This window comes from Pipra filicauda, unplaced genomic scaffold, assembly GCF_003945595.2.
Source record: "Pipra filicauda isolate LSUMZ 115617 unplaced genomic scaffold, ASM394559v2 scaffold149_size4050908_pilon, whole genome shotgun sequence".
Classification (NCBI taxonomy): domain Eukaryota; kingdom Metazoa; phylum Chordata; class Aves; order Passeriformes; family Pipridae; genus Pipra; species Pipra filicauda.
The window spans coordinates 1,273,988-1,288,860 of record NW_024103984.1 but is presented as its reverse complement, the minus strand read 5'-3'; the positions used below and the strand labels follow the sequence as shown (position 1 = coordinate 1,288,860).

General features: G+C 40.9%; 1 protein-coding gene across 1 annotated transcript in view; it reads right to left on the bottom strand.

Annotated features, from left to right (window-relative positions):
- HECW2 (HECT, C2 and WW domain containing E3 ubiquitin protein ligase 2) overlaps positions 1-5,431 on the bottom strand; it is a 155,378-nt gene extending 149,947 nt beyond the window's left edge. The window contains exon 1 of the mRNA XM_027730643.2: positions 5,335-5,431. The gene's annotated coding sequence lies outside the window, so the exon portion shown is untranslated. The remainder of the gene's footprint in view (positions 1-5,334) is intronic.
- Positions 5,432-14,873: the final 9,442 nt, after the last annotated feature.

Here is a 14,873-nt window from a genome sequence, read left to right as displayed (position 1 = left end):
ACAGCATTCAATTGGAGCTTGTTCTTATCCAGAAATGTGCAGCAGCATCTCTATGGCTACATCTGCACCTGTATGCAGAACAAGCCAGGAAACAGATGCTGAAGCCATGCAGTAGAGCACACATGCTAAATGTTCTTCTCCCACAAAACAGGGCTGTCATCCCTAGTCCATTTTGGGATAGTCTCTATCCCATGGCTTTCCCTGAGCAGTGCCCCGTTTGGGCTGTGACACTGGCCCAAAGCAGGCCAAGGAGCCCACTAACACCTGAACAGTGCCACAACCCTGTGACAATGCTCCAGTTCAGGCTCTGAGCCCATTCAGATACAGATACAGCCACAGCCATACTGATCCCAAAGCAAGGTCTGCAAGTCTCAGAGAGCACATCACAGTGACATTCGGAATTTTCCTATTTTCCTTCACAACACAAGTATTTGGGAAGCTATTTCCCTGACAACAATATTCATGTTCATGACGACAATATAGACGTTTTTATGAGAGCAATGACCCAAAAAGTATAAATTATGGTTTTTATGCAGCTACATTTTAAAGAGATGATACATTTACAATCTCTACTCCTTCTTAGTTCTAGTACAAGAAATCTCTTATCAAACTACCAGCTCAGAACAGACTCAAATCAGTAATCATGCAGTAGAGTAACAAGATTAACCAAGCAGATTAGCCTTTTTAAAATGCATCTTAAATAAAGAAAACACACCATTCAACAAGTACACCTTTTGAAGCTAGAATGCACTAGGAAGCTCACATGCTCTTGAGAGAGTTAAGGAATCACTCCAAGATGGACATAAGCCTTTTATGACAATCAGGGTCCAAAGGGAGTTGCTGGTTTTGTAATTTTTTTAATTGCTATTTTGCCAGTACTCAGCATCTATAATATCCAATGCCCTTGATATGAGGCACCCAGTGAATTATCGCTTTTGAGTCCTTTTTCAGCAGGATCCTTACAGACCTCACTGCTTCCCACCAGGCTGTGGCTGATCCACTCCACTCATCATCAGGTGATGCAGTTTCAGCTGTCACATTTATTCCTGGAAAACTCTTTGTTCATACTGTGGCTACTCTATCTGACAAGGATCAGTTAATGTTTCCTTTTTTTAAAGATGCTGCTTGTCATTCCTGGAAGAAAATGAAATTTACTGCTGCATGCTTTGGGCTCATCTAATTACAACACTAGCCTTCAGGGAATTATTAAACTAATGACATTGGATTTGTCAAGCACAAAAACTTTTAATCTGATTTTTCAAGTGGATCCTAGCCAATGGACACCGGCCACCACAGCACTTAACAAAACACATTTGTCTGTTTTTCATGCAATATTTAGGTGGGCTTCTTACGGAAATGTTAATTTTTGTTACCTAATGTCTTTCTCCAGTGGTCAATACACAGCATATAAGGATATTGACAATGTAATTAAAGTGTTTATGACTAAAAGTCCACGAGTCAAATTATATGTGTGTATATACAGCTTCACGAATGAATGGAGGCACACACTTGGAGAAATCTGAACCAAAACACTGTATGAACAACTCCCCAGTTTGCTGATCTCATAATGCAGCATCGACAAACACTAGCTCAACAGTAGAGTTATTTTTTATTTCAACATCCTAGTCTTTATTTTCAACATTGTGCTCATACAAGGAAATAAAACCCCAAAGTACTAATTATGTCACAATGACTCCTTAATCCCCCCAAAAGCAAACAGTTCACATGACCCATCAATCATCCACTTTTGGGTGCTTCCTTAGTTCTAAAGGACAAATACTGCACTATTTCAGCCATTATGTTTGGTTTGACTGTACTAACTGGGTATTTTGGTCAAATAATGATGGACTCACACTTGAATTCCAAATTCATTTCAATTATTACTGCTTTGCACACACAGGCTGCAATGGTGCCGTGTAGAAAGTTTGATAACTACACTTCAAAGAAAAGATCCTCTTTCAAAACCTTCTTTCAAACATAGTTACTGTATATTTTTTTCAAAACTGGATACTTCAGGGCAAATTTACTAAACTACTTAGGAAATACAAGTATCATTCTTCATCAAGCAACTGGTATCAGCACACTAGTCCTCCCCAATCATACAAAAATACAGCTGTAACACAAAACCGTGCAAACGCAACAAAACACAAAATAGTTGCACAATCAAATGGCTAAATTCAAACCAGATTTAGCCCCAGCCACTGGTCATTTTCTCCCCAGTACTACCAGGTATCATGAGAAGAAGGATCAGCTCTCCACAGGTAACACAGAGAGATGTGACCAGCCCATTGCTTCGAAGGCTAAATTCATAAATTCTGTCAGTAGAACTCGGAAACCCAACACCAACATTATCAAAACAAATAATAGGACTCCAAGGTGTTGGAAGGGATGACTGAAACATGTACACTTGTAACATGAGTGACTACACCCCCAACAGTCCAGGGCTTGCACTTCCAAGGAGAATTCACAATCTTACTGCAGTCTTTTAACACAACTACCCCAAAGTTGTATCGAAATACTCAGTAGAGAGCATGCAACTACTGTGCTACTTTCTCCAAGTATGCAACCAACTTTAGGAAAGTACAGAGATTTCAAGCACTGATGCATATGTTTCTGTAAAAAGCATGAAAAAAAACATTAAAAAGCCTTACTTAAGCTCTTCTACAAGTACTCCAGTACTTTAGCATCACATCCTACTTGCCATCTCACCCCATGAAGACGTGCCCTTGTAACACATGTACGTGCTACACAAAGCTTTATCACCATTTTCTATCTTATTGCCAGTGAAACAGGTATTTTCAACCTTTACATCAATATCACAGATATTCCAACTGATTTCAAACAAGCTGCCAGGGAAAAACATCACAGGGGCTCTGTATTATTGTTGATATAAACCATGCAGTTTACTTCAATTTTAACAAAAATGACATGGAACTTCACTTAGATACTAAACACAAATAAAAAAAAATATTCTCATTCTCATCTTGAAAAGGGCCCAGATATGATTAGAGAAACACCTCATATACCACCAATTAGCTTCAAAGCACCAAAACAGGCTCACAAGGTTCCAAGGGTACCTCTCCTTTAGGTTAGAGAACTTCTACATAAAAGGTTTAATTCAGTTCCATCTGCTGGGCAATGAAATTAATACCCTTCCTACTGGTAACTTCACTTCAGCCTCTCCCCCTCTGTAAACAACCAAAGATCAGCAACAGATGATAGGAAGACAAATGCTATGACCATACCATGCATGATGAAGCAGGATCAAACAAAATCAGGTTCAGCTACTAAGAGCATTCCATACTATGAAAGGCAGCACTGTTGGATACAGCCTCAAATAAGGGGTTTTGAACATGCTACCAAATTTTAACATAGTTATATCTCATTTTCAATGATTCAGTAACATTACCCAAACAGGTGTTTCACTAGCCAATGGAGTAAATGCAATATCCTAAGCATCCTGCTTAATTTGATTTCTTCTCAGGAAATTTGACAAAACAGTATATTATTCCTGGCTGGCAGCCACTGTACTATCACAAAGGTTCTTAAAGATGTAGCACTGTGAATTCTACCAGGTTTGAAAAAGCATTGGAAGTGTAAAACAAATAGAAACGCACATTAGATAAAGTGACTCTCAAAACAAATAGCAAGGTCTTTAAGGAAGGCAGAGGGTCCTTGCAGAGCCTGGCAAGACAAACCAATTCCATAGTACTAACAAACCACAAGTCTGCACTGGCATCACCAGAAGGCTGTTTATAAAGACAGATGAACGGAAGGGAAGCTTTTCAACTTCAATTCTGTCAAGCTAAACTACTACCAAGCATAACTTTAAAAGCGGTCTCCAGTCAACCATACGAGTTCCATGGAGCCCATGAGCTCAGAGCCCAGTTTAAGGTGATGTAAGTAAGGACAGAAAGACAGACACACACATGTGGACTGGCATCTAACATCCACTGGGGTAGCTCCAGCTGACACTAAAGCAACCACCACATTTTTTGAAATCTGGAGCCTGAACAGCAGTGCTGATTGAAAGGCACCATTAGGCTTGTTCCTTACATATGTTAATAATGACAATTACGCCTTATGGCCCCGATGCTGCAACCATACACTATCATCTTATGAGGAAGTTTTTTCCAAAGAAGTTCAAGAACTGAGCAAAGAGCTCACCTACATATAGGAAGAAGGTTTTTAATCCACCCATGACATAGATTTCTTTCTGTACCTTAGTGCTGTGAATAACTACTACTGAAATAATTCTAATGCTTTGACTTATTTTCTTACTTTTTTAAGAAAAGTAATAAATTGTTGGGGGCAGAAGAAAAAGAAATCTAGAAAAGAAGTTTTTGAGCACAGAGGAGGCAGCCCTTGACACTGACAAAGCAAAGCAAGGTAAGGCCCCGATGGGATTTTGGGTACAGAAGTGATTCAGGGCTGAATCTCTTACAAACATTCCAATGCAATGTAGTCTAGTGCAAAGATTCCTTCACACAGCATCCCAGAAAAGAGGAAAACAAAAAAAGATGTTATAAATATTCCCTCCATGCTCCTGATACGTATCCAGGAACAAGATATGCGAGAATAAATTATGTAACTATTACCATCTACATATACCATACTCTTTTTATTTTGGCATCATACAGGCCAAAAAGGAATTTTATTTTACTTAAATACCCTGTTTTGTAGTGACATGCACTGAAAAGGTTAAAAGAAAAAACCCAAATGTGCTAAGAAAAAATGAGATCTCCACATCAACAAACAATCCACAGAAGGGTGAGAATATGAATGTAAACCTATTTTTCCCTCAACCCACACTGTCATTGTGCTATTATTTTGTGCGCACAGGAATAGAAACACACATTAAGCCCCACTGTTTTGAAAACAACACGCTTGAAATCTGCAGTGATCTTTCTTCCCCACCACGGACAGTGCTACACAGAATGTAGAGGACAGCCTTACGCATAAATAAATAAATACACGAAACGGCGAGGGGGGGAAGCGAGGAGGAAACAAGCGCGGCACACAAAGTGCCGAACGCCTTCTCCGGGCAGGAAACCGATTATAATTAAATGGCCCAAAAGCGATTTAAATTTAGCCAAGGGGAACCCTGCGGGTCTCCGCGGCAGCGCAGCGCCCGAGCCTCCCGCATGACGGGGCGGGCGCCGGGGATGGAGCGGAGCCGCGGGTCAGCGCGCCCGGGGCCGCACCTGCCGCTCGCAGAGAGCCCCGCGCCGGCCCCGCCGGGCCCGGAGCCCGCAGGATGAGCCGTCCCGGGCCCCCCCCCCGGGCTGTGCCACGTCCCCCATCCCCGCGGGCGGCTCCCGCCGGCCCACTCACCTGGCCGAGCGCGCACTGCGGCTCCGCGCCCGCGGCGGCCCCGGGCGAGGGCGGCTCCCGCGCTGTGGCTGTGCCGGTGCCGCTGCGGGGCCGGGCGGCGGCCGCAGTCACCCCGTCCTTGCGGCTCCCGCCGGTGCCGGTGCCGGCGGCCCCTCCGCGCCCACGGCGGGGCGAGCGCCTCCCGCGCAGGGGCGCCCGCGCCGCCCTCCGCCCCCGCGCCGTCTCAGCGGCGGGGCCGCGCCCCCCGCGCCTCCGACAGCGCCCGCCCCCGCATCGCCCCCGCGGGCACGGGCCGTGGGTCGGGGGGACTGTGGGGGCGGCCGGGCCGGGCCCGAGGCCGCAGCCCCGCGGGCCTGGGCGGCGCCGGGGGCGGGCGGAGGTAACAAAGCCGCTCGCAAGGCTGGGGACGCGGCCGCCCCGCCGGCGGAGGGTGCGGGGATTCCGCCCAGGCCGCGGCTCCGCAGCCGCCCGGGCCCCGCTGCGGGGGATCCCGGCCCGCACCCAGAGCCGCACCCCCGGCGTGGGTGAATCCGGACCGCGGGGAATGGTCCTGCGCCTGCTACATCGTAGCCGCGATTGTCGAGGCAGCGCCGCTGAAGCGGTGCTTTGAAGCGCCGGTTCCTTTTTGTAAGTCACACACAGTTATCTGCATTGACGGCTATCGGTGTCATCAGCGTGAGCATGAGCCGGCCTCCGCCGTCTCCGCGGTGTCAATTACCCGTCTACTTCAAAGCAGTGAGGTGCCATCACTCTGCATTTCCTACTTTTTCGGCAATTTTACTAGTGCTTCGTCCACCACAGTGATTTCAAGGAATGTTTTCATAGGAAAATGTGGTTATAAAAAAAATTAAATTAAATGAAAACTTAAAACACTGTAATTATCAGAGGACCAGAGATGTGAAACACTGCAGGATCACAGTCCAACAAAAACACAATGCCAACGATTTGACAGAAAAGATGGACACATTAGACTTCACAGAACCACAGAATATGCTGAGTTGGAAGGGACCCACAAGGATCATCAAGTCCAACTCTTAGCCCTGCACAGGACCATCCCCAAGAGTCACACCATGTACCTGAGAGTATCATCCAAACACTTCTTGAACTCTGTCAGGCTTGGTGCTGTGACCACTTCCCTGGAGAGCCTGTTCCAGTACCCAACCTTATTCTTTCATTATCTGGGTCCTGGTTATTATAATGAGACAATACCACATGCTTTGTTTTCTGAGTCACATAAAGACCAAATCTTCTCACAAAAAAGGAACACATCAGTCCTAACTACTTTGTATTCTACATCTGTTTTCTAAAGTATAGATACCTACCGATATATGGGCAGCTCTGGGTTTCTGTAGACAGTGTTTCTTCAGAATAACCAGGTGGCAATTATATTAAATTAATGTATATTAAAATACAAAGTAAATATAGGATGTTCTTAAAGCCCTGGGCTTGAAATCCTTTTTGTACTGAAGCCCACGGCACTTTAGTCTTGGGCTTCAACAGAAGGAAGGGATTTGCTCTTCAGCCCTTCTGCACAATACTTGATAAACTGCTCCAGATATGAGTGTATGCGGCTGTATTCCAAAGTAGGTCAAGATATAAAAGTCATTAACACTCTTCCACCTACCTGAAGCTTTAAAACTTTGGTTTGTTTCTTTTCTGGGAATTGCACACAAATTGGCACGTTGGTGCTTAGGTTAAATATGCTTATGATCAGTGCAAGTGATCAGTGTGGAACTGATTCGTCTTATACAAAGTTTCCCTGATTCCTTATACTCAAGAGTGTACTCTGATGTGAGATTGCAATAATTATTTGGATTTACATTAAAGGCTCAGATTTGGATGATCATATATAGGTTAGTGGTGATTTGGGCATTCTTAGACACATCTCTCTTTTCAGCGGTACCTTGACTTGGCATTGTTAATATAATTCCTATTTTACTTTCTGATACAAGATGAAAAGAGGAAAAAAAAAAGATGTGCAATGCCAAGAGTTTCATAACATTTATAAATATTTGTGCTTTATTTTTGGTTATCATGACATTTTTTTGATGATAAGATGAGAAACTGAGAGATGAAAACCATTAGCTAATGAATTATTCTCTGGATTTGCAAGCTGTAGAAGACTTTGGATTGTGTGACATGAGTGCAGACTTTCTTTAAGTTAAGACTTCTCATCTGTCAAATTAAAAAAATACATAAATCCAATGCATTGGATTTTCGTGTTTCTCTGCCTCAAAATAGGGATTGAGAATGTTCTTGTGCCCATGCTAGAAAAATCCTATTTCTACTAAGCAAAAATGTTAATTCATATGGATACTCTTGACTTCCCCCCAACAATAAATGGCAGCAATCACAGTAGTAAAATCTAAAGTATTTGTAGAAATTCAGAAACCACTGTTTCCAGTAGTTACAAACCTGTCTATTTCTGTGCATGCATTTCTGATATATTCACTTTATATGTGATGCTACATGCATAGTCCTTTATTAACAGTTCCTGTGTCTTTGGTACGATTTAGGATTCTTTTCTATTTCCCCCAGATGTAACTCTGCTGTAGCTGAATAGAGCTGAGTGCACACAAACAAAGACATTTCATAGAGGAATTGCTACTTCTGTCTTTGTGGGTGCTCACACGTGAGCAGACACTATGCTAGTAAGCAAGAGGCCAACTTTTCAGAGCCATGCGCTGAGGCAATGGGTAGTTTGAGATGGACTTCAAACTGAGAAAGCCAGCCTGCTTTTCTGGAGCAAACAGATGCCTTTTCTCCTCTTTCCAGCTCTATTGTTCTCCCCACCCTCCTTTCCCCTGCCCCGCCCCACCCAGCTCATCTCTCCTTTGCCAAAACAGGAATATGAAAGAAACAGAAACTCATCCATCATACAATCAATCCAATCATCATCCAATTGGCTTTGCCTGGTTGGGTGTTCCTACTGCCTCCCCTAACGCTCTGTAGCAGAGATGTGCAGTGCACAACACATGGCAATACCTTTTCAGACTGACGAATATCTTTGCAAAGTTAAGTTGCAATGTATTCGAGGCAAAGCTATTAATGGGTGAAAGTTGGAAAAATTATATTACTCTCACCTGCAGATGAGAATCTAAAAATAGCTGAAATAGTACTAGAATACAAAAACTTCCAAAGAAGTGTTATGTTCTTGGTTTATGAAGCACAAATGTTTCACTGGAGAAAAAAAAAAAATCAGTCATCCTCAGATATTATTTAGTAAAAAACTGCAAAATGCTATGAACTGTAGAAATCTTATATCATAAACATAAATTAGACATCCAAAATTTCTAATTAATGCTCTCAAAATTCTGTATATGACAAGAAGCTATGACATAGTGACATAAGGATGTACCCTCTATAAAAGGGATTTTCAGCTGCTTTAACTTTGGACATTGATAGCTTAACAAAAGAGGACATATACTCAATATAATTCATAAGACATTAGTATTAAAAACAAATATACATTTTGCCTGGAAGTCTTAATTATTTCACACACAAATACTTAAGACACAAGTACAGAAAAAACAAAACGTTTTTTTTTTTTGCAAACCATAAAGAAAATAGAGCAATATTCCAATCTCTTTCTCTTTCATTTCATTATCATTTAGAGCAAACAAAGAAGGACTTGATGAATTGTTACTGAAGGTCATCATTTAGCACTGTGGAATCAGCAGCAGAGTAAGAAGAACAGTGCCCTTTGAGGGGGTAAATTCCCTATACCACAGGCAGAAGTGTTAAAAGACAAGGAGCACTATCCTATATTATATGAAGATTTCTTATTTTCCCAGCAAATCAGTTCTTTGCAAAACAATGGGCCAAGCTGAATACTCAAAAGAGGAGTTTCTTTGCTATGACCATTAAAAAGCCAAACATAAAAAGCCTAAAATCATGTGAGATGGCAACATAATCTTTCATAAGACTTCTGGACAGATTACTGTGCAGCAGGTGAAAGTATTAATTGAAAGAACCACCGTAGGTGCCAAAATCTGCAGGCTATATTCTCTGACCTGTCCCACCTCTTTTGTGCTGCACAAAAGACTTAATGAGAGTGAAAACCATCTGCAGCTCCCCAGCTGGGGTTTTTTTTGTGATATAAAAGAGTTCCTGAGTGACTGTGGAGTTGTCCACCCCATGAGAGGCCACAGGACCCTGCAGTCTGAGAAGAGAGAGGAGAGAGCCCAGTGAGGGAAAGCATTCCTGGGGTTTGCTGCTCCAGCCGCCTGCAGCTGGTCTGTGGGCCCTCGGGAGCTGTTGCCATCTGGTACTATCGGTGCCAGGGCAGGCATTTATCCAGCCAGAGATTCAAGGGGCTTCACAGCAGCTCTCCACGCTTTTGGAACACAGAGAAGAAACCCACCGCACCAGGCCATCTGGCCTAATCCGGTTAGAGCTCAAATCTGCAGCCCCCAGTCTGGCAAAACTTCCAAGGATATCTTTGAGCACTTACCTGAGTTGGCCTTCTGGTCTTGGACTTAGAGGAATATTAATATATAAAACTCACACGGCTGAGTTTTGATTTAGAAACATTTAAACCCTTAATGAGAAGTCTATTAATTGTCAATACTAAAGCAATCTCCTACCAATAACATTTTATGAAATTATTGAAATAGTTCTTGAGGACAGAAATGAAATCTGGTGCAGTTCCTCTAATGCTTCTAGACAGTTACTGAAATGCGCATAAAGGTCACTGAATTGTAGTTGAAGCTATGATGATAAAAGTAATTGTGAGTTTCTGTTGGTGTTTGCACAGATTGCATTTTAGAACTGTACCTTTAGGCAAGTAATATAGGATTAGACCCATACGCACTGCATCCAAAATCATGCTGAAAAGTCATTTGTAAAACATACTTTCAGTCTTATAAATTGACTTATAAATGTGTCAGTCTGATCTGCAGAGAAAGCCTGCACTAGGATCATGGATCATGCTCCCATAAAATCAGGAAGCTTCCATAACTGAAGAAAATGAACGCATTGTTCTTTTGAAATATTCTTGCTGGCAAGTAAATGGAAAACGGGGGGAAACAGTCCAACATCATGAGATAAATGACATAAAGATGGCATCAAGGCATCAGTAAGGCTGAAAGGAGGATCCCAAATCTCTATCAGAACCCTGGAGAATTTAAAGATGTGTACTGAAAGTAGTGTAGCACTTCTTGGTTTTACCCAGTGAAAGGACAGCTGAACAGGCTCAAGCAGGTAGCACAGAACTGCCACAGCACTAATATCACTAGGATTCAAATCTCAGAAAATTTGTCTGGCACCCCTCTCATGTTAGTTTACACATGTCTAGACAATGCCAATGGTTATTTGAATTACACATTTAGTCAATAATTTGACTCAAATCTTCAAATTATCTCTTTAGGAATCTTATTACTTACCACAACAGCAACAATTACCATGTAAATGCATTTAGTAAGCAAATGGAGCAGATAGTGAGCAAGCTATATACTACCAATGAATTTTCTTTAAATGATTTGAATTCACTTCAAATGATTTGAAGAAAGCAGTAACTTCTCTGGCAACTAGGCAGCAGGTTACCCTAGTGACATTAATTCCTTCTGCATCTCACGTAGGACTGAATATGGAATTAGCAGAGCTTGAAAATGCCCCTGCAGCTCAGGCAGAAATAATTTACTTCTCACTGTAAATGGAAGCTTCTCTTCAGGAGACACTTGTGCTTCACTGGTCTTTATCAAACAGGTTAACATGAATATGTACTTCACGAACAGCCATGATCAGCAATGCAAACTCAACTTATGACGAACTGAGAGAGAACTGTCAAACACTTGAGCCACATTTATCCTGCACAGGACAAATAAACATTAATGTCAGGAAAATAAAGCCACTTGGAAAGCCTGGAGAATCAACAAAGAGGCTTTTTGCCTTTGCCTAATCCAGTTAAACCTTCTTAAAGTCCCATTCAAAATAGATACTTGACATGATTTCTATCCCCAATAGGTTTCTTACACATTTTATCCTCTTCCATTTGTGAAAGGACAGTAAGTTTATATTTAAGAATCCACAGAGTCATCTAAAGTACAGATGCTGAGACTATTATTTTGGCTAAGAATTCAATTCAGAATGGTGAAAATTAATAGGGCTTTATCTTCCCAAACCCTTTTTCCAATTCTATAGAGAGAAGATATTCATTCAGCGAGTGTATAATATACACATAATATACACAAGTGATGTGACCTTGTGGTAAATTACTAGTTTGTGATAATGGCAACATTCATTCCACAAGAATATAAATCTAATCTAGTGTATTTATTTAATAAAGTGTAAGCTGACCACCTTGAAATATTGCAGTGTATCCATTCCTAATGAATATTCATTCAACAGTAGCTCAGTGGGCAGCTCTACTGCAAGAGACATTACTTTTGTCCATCGATCAAACATTCAAAAACAACCCGAGGAGTAGAAAGAGACCTGTAGGTGCATCTTTTTCTTAGAAAGTTTACAAAAAATATTATACAAATAACTTTTTTTTAACATGTTCTTCTGCCTTATAATACAAAATTTTTACAAAACTCAAAATTCTTACTCAGATTTCCAATATCTGTTGCACATATTAAAAAAAAAAAATTAAGGAAAGAAAAAATTAGATTTTTGAGGTTTATAGATTCTGAATACCCAGCCTTGGTGATGTGGTGGTGTAGCAACCAGTATGACTGAGAATGGGGACCTCAGCTGAACAACACATGAAAATAAGGGCTCCAAACTAAAGCCACAATGAGGCATATTAACATGCCATAAAATCTGAGCAACCTGATCTAATGGAAGGTGTCCCTGTCCATGGCAGAGGGGCTGGAACTAGATGATCTTTAAGGTCCATTCCAACCCAAGCCATCCTATGATTCTATGAAAATGCTTGTACATTAAGCGTGCACTTAAATTCAAATACAAACTTAACTGCTTAGCTGAAGAAGGACAAATTTAAACATGCACCTCAAGTTAAGCCAAACATCAACAAGGAAAACCATCACAGGAAATCACATTAAAAATTTGCAAGTGACTCAGGAGAAGAGTGCTATGACACACAGAAAAGAATTGAAATTAACAAAGAACATTAGAGGAAGTAACGATATTTGATATCTTCACACTGTCAAAGAGCAACAAAAAAATATTTGTGTTCACAAAGTAAATAAAAACACAGTAGTGAGTTTAGGAAGTAAGGCCCAAATAAGAACTACTGAGTGATGAATAGTACAGTTAACTGCTGGGCCTTGTACCCAGACCACTGTCAGCCTGTGTTACCTGCAGAAAAGAGCAGTGGTGGTGTACACTGCTTAACATGCAGTAACTTTTGGTAATGTAATATGCGTACTGGAAACTAAACTTGAAGCCCTGCAGGTGTTTTGGAAGAGCAAAGCCAGGGACAGGAATTCCCGAGAGGAACATTAAAAACTCAATGATACAAAAAATTAGGTAGAATAAGGTCAGTGCAGAGTATGGCTGCACAAACTCTCTAAAAACTAAAGCATGGAGAAAACAGAATCTCTGCAAGCATTTACAGTTTTAGGTATTTTGATAAGCAGATGGCACACTGCAAGAATATCTGGAATGCAGTTGGAACTGATCAGTCACCCTTATCCTGGCATAGTTGGATCAGGAATACCTGTCAGGTTTCAGCTAAGGTCGCATCATTGTATTAGGCACCATTTAAATCCCATGCATGATTTTGGGCTGGTATGTGATTTCAGAGCAGGAATCCAAACTACCACATGGCAATTATGCCAGGAGAACGGAAACCACGTGCAAGTGTTTCTCTCACTGACGAATGTGGGTTTGTTTTTATAGCAACATTACTAAGCTGAGGTGGGCAGCGCACTCTTCTACATTTGTGGCTTTGCCTACTTTGCTTTATACAAAAACTGAAATGTCGTCTGTCTTCCTTATTCTATAGTACAGTTCACAGGACACAGAATTTTTGCCATGTCAACACCACTCTGCTATTTGTGTTTGATAGGTGCAAGCCTTAGTTTTGTGGTTTACTACACCATTTGTTTTACAAGGCAACTTTTGAGACTCCACTTACACTCCATTTTCCAAACTTTTTTTATAATAGAGACCCACTTTCTAATCCCTGAAGCAAAGTACCAAACAGTGTATTATGAAACTTGGATTTACATGTTGACAGGCTGAAAGTATGGACATAACAACGCCACCACCCAGGTACTACACAGAAAGATATCCAGATTTCCATAGTGAGGTTTTTGCCTGCTGATGGACTGACGGCATCATGCACTTGCAACCTGTAGGAGCTATTCTCCACGGTCTAGTATCTTGTATGAAACACTACCTCCCATTTTTAATGAAGCCTGAATGTGTTGTACAGATCATAAATACAGATTTTTAAAGCATGATTCCAGAGAGCACTTTCATTATTCTAAGAAGAATAATCCTGCAGTGACAGAGTGCAGTCTACACGTGCAAAAATGTATCTCACTCTAAGGACTCTAGTTCAGGGGACAAAGATGCAATTACTTTAAAACAGAGACTGGAAACTTTTGATCATGTCAGTTAGGCTGTGTAAGGGATCTGGTTATTATGTGACCAGATTACTGCAAGGTGAGTATACTGCAAGGTGGATATTTGTACCTGGATTTTACCAGGGAATGGGAAAAGGACTTTAAACTCTGAAAAGTCCACTCTAATCACATTTGAATAGCACACTTAATCCTAAATTAATGCATCTCAGTGAAAATGAGTGGAATCAATTTCCTAGTGAAAAGCTGAATGTAGCACAATAAAAAAAGGAATAAATGTTACTTAGCTTGGCCTTGATGGCTAATTGGGGTACTTTAACACACTATTATCAAAGGTGCCTAAATAACTTCAGTAAAGTACTAAAATATATTACTGCAGAAAACATCATTTCCACATAATATTCTTATGAATAATGAATGCTATTTAGGCATCAAGCTACTGCTTTCACATGAAGTTGTAACATTGCTTCCACAAAGGCATGACATTCTGAGAAAAACAAAATATTCCAGGTAATATAACTATTTTAAAATCATTATGATTACAACTTGGTGTATTTTGGAGGGTATTATTACTGTATATTTGTTAAACCTCATAACTTACCTCAAAGTGCACATGATTTGGAGAATCTTGCTGCTATTTTTTTTAATGTATTAGGACTATTTTTTTCTGAGAAATTCAAGGTTGACACATGAACAGAAAGTGGCAGGAAAAGAAATACTGTTCCTCCCATAGCAAGCACACTACTGTAAAGCTTAAAAATTAAGCAGCTGCAGCACATTTTTGCTTAGACCTTTGAACTGCACCATATGGTTGACGTTCAATTAAGCAAAGATTTATCAGTTCCTGATTGGAATATGTCTAGAACTTGCTATTTTCTTAAATCTTTGAACCAGAGGACTAGAACCGAACACACAGTTTTATTGACTCACACAAAATACTCCACACTTTCAAATCTTTGAATGAAATGAGGAAAATTTAATGTATATTTTCTTGGGTATGCATTTTTAGATTTCAGAATTAAAACATACCAATGCTATAAAAGC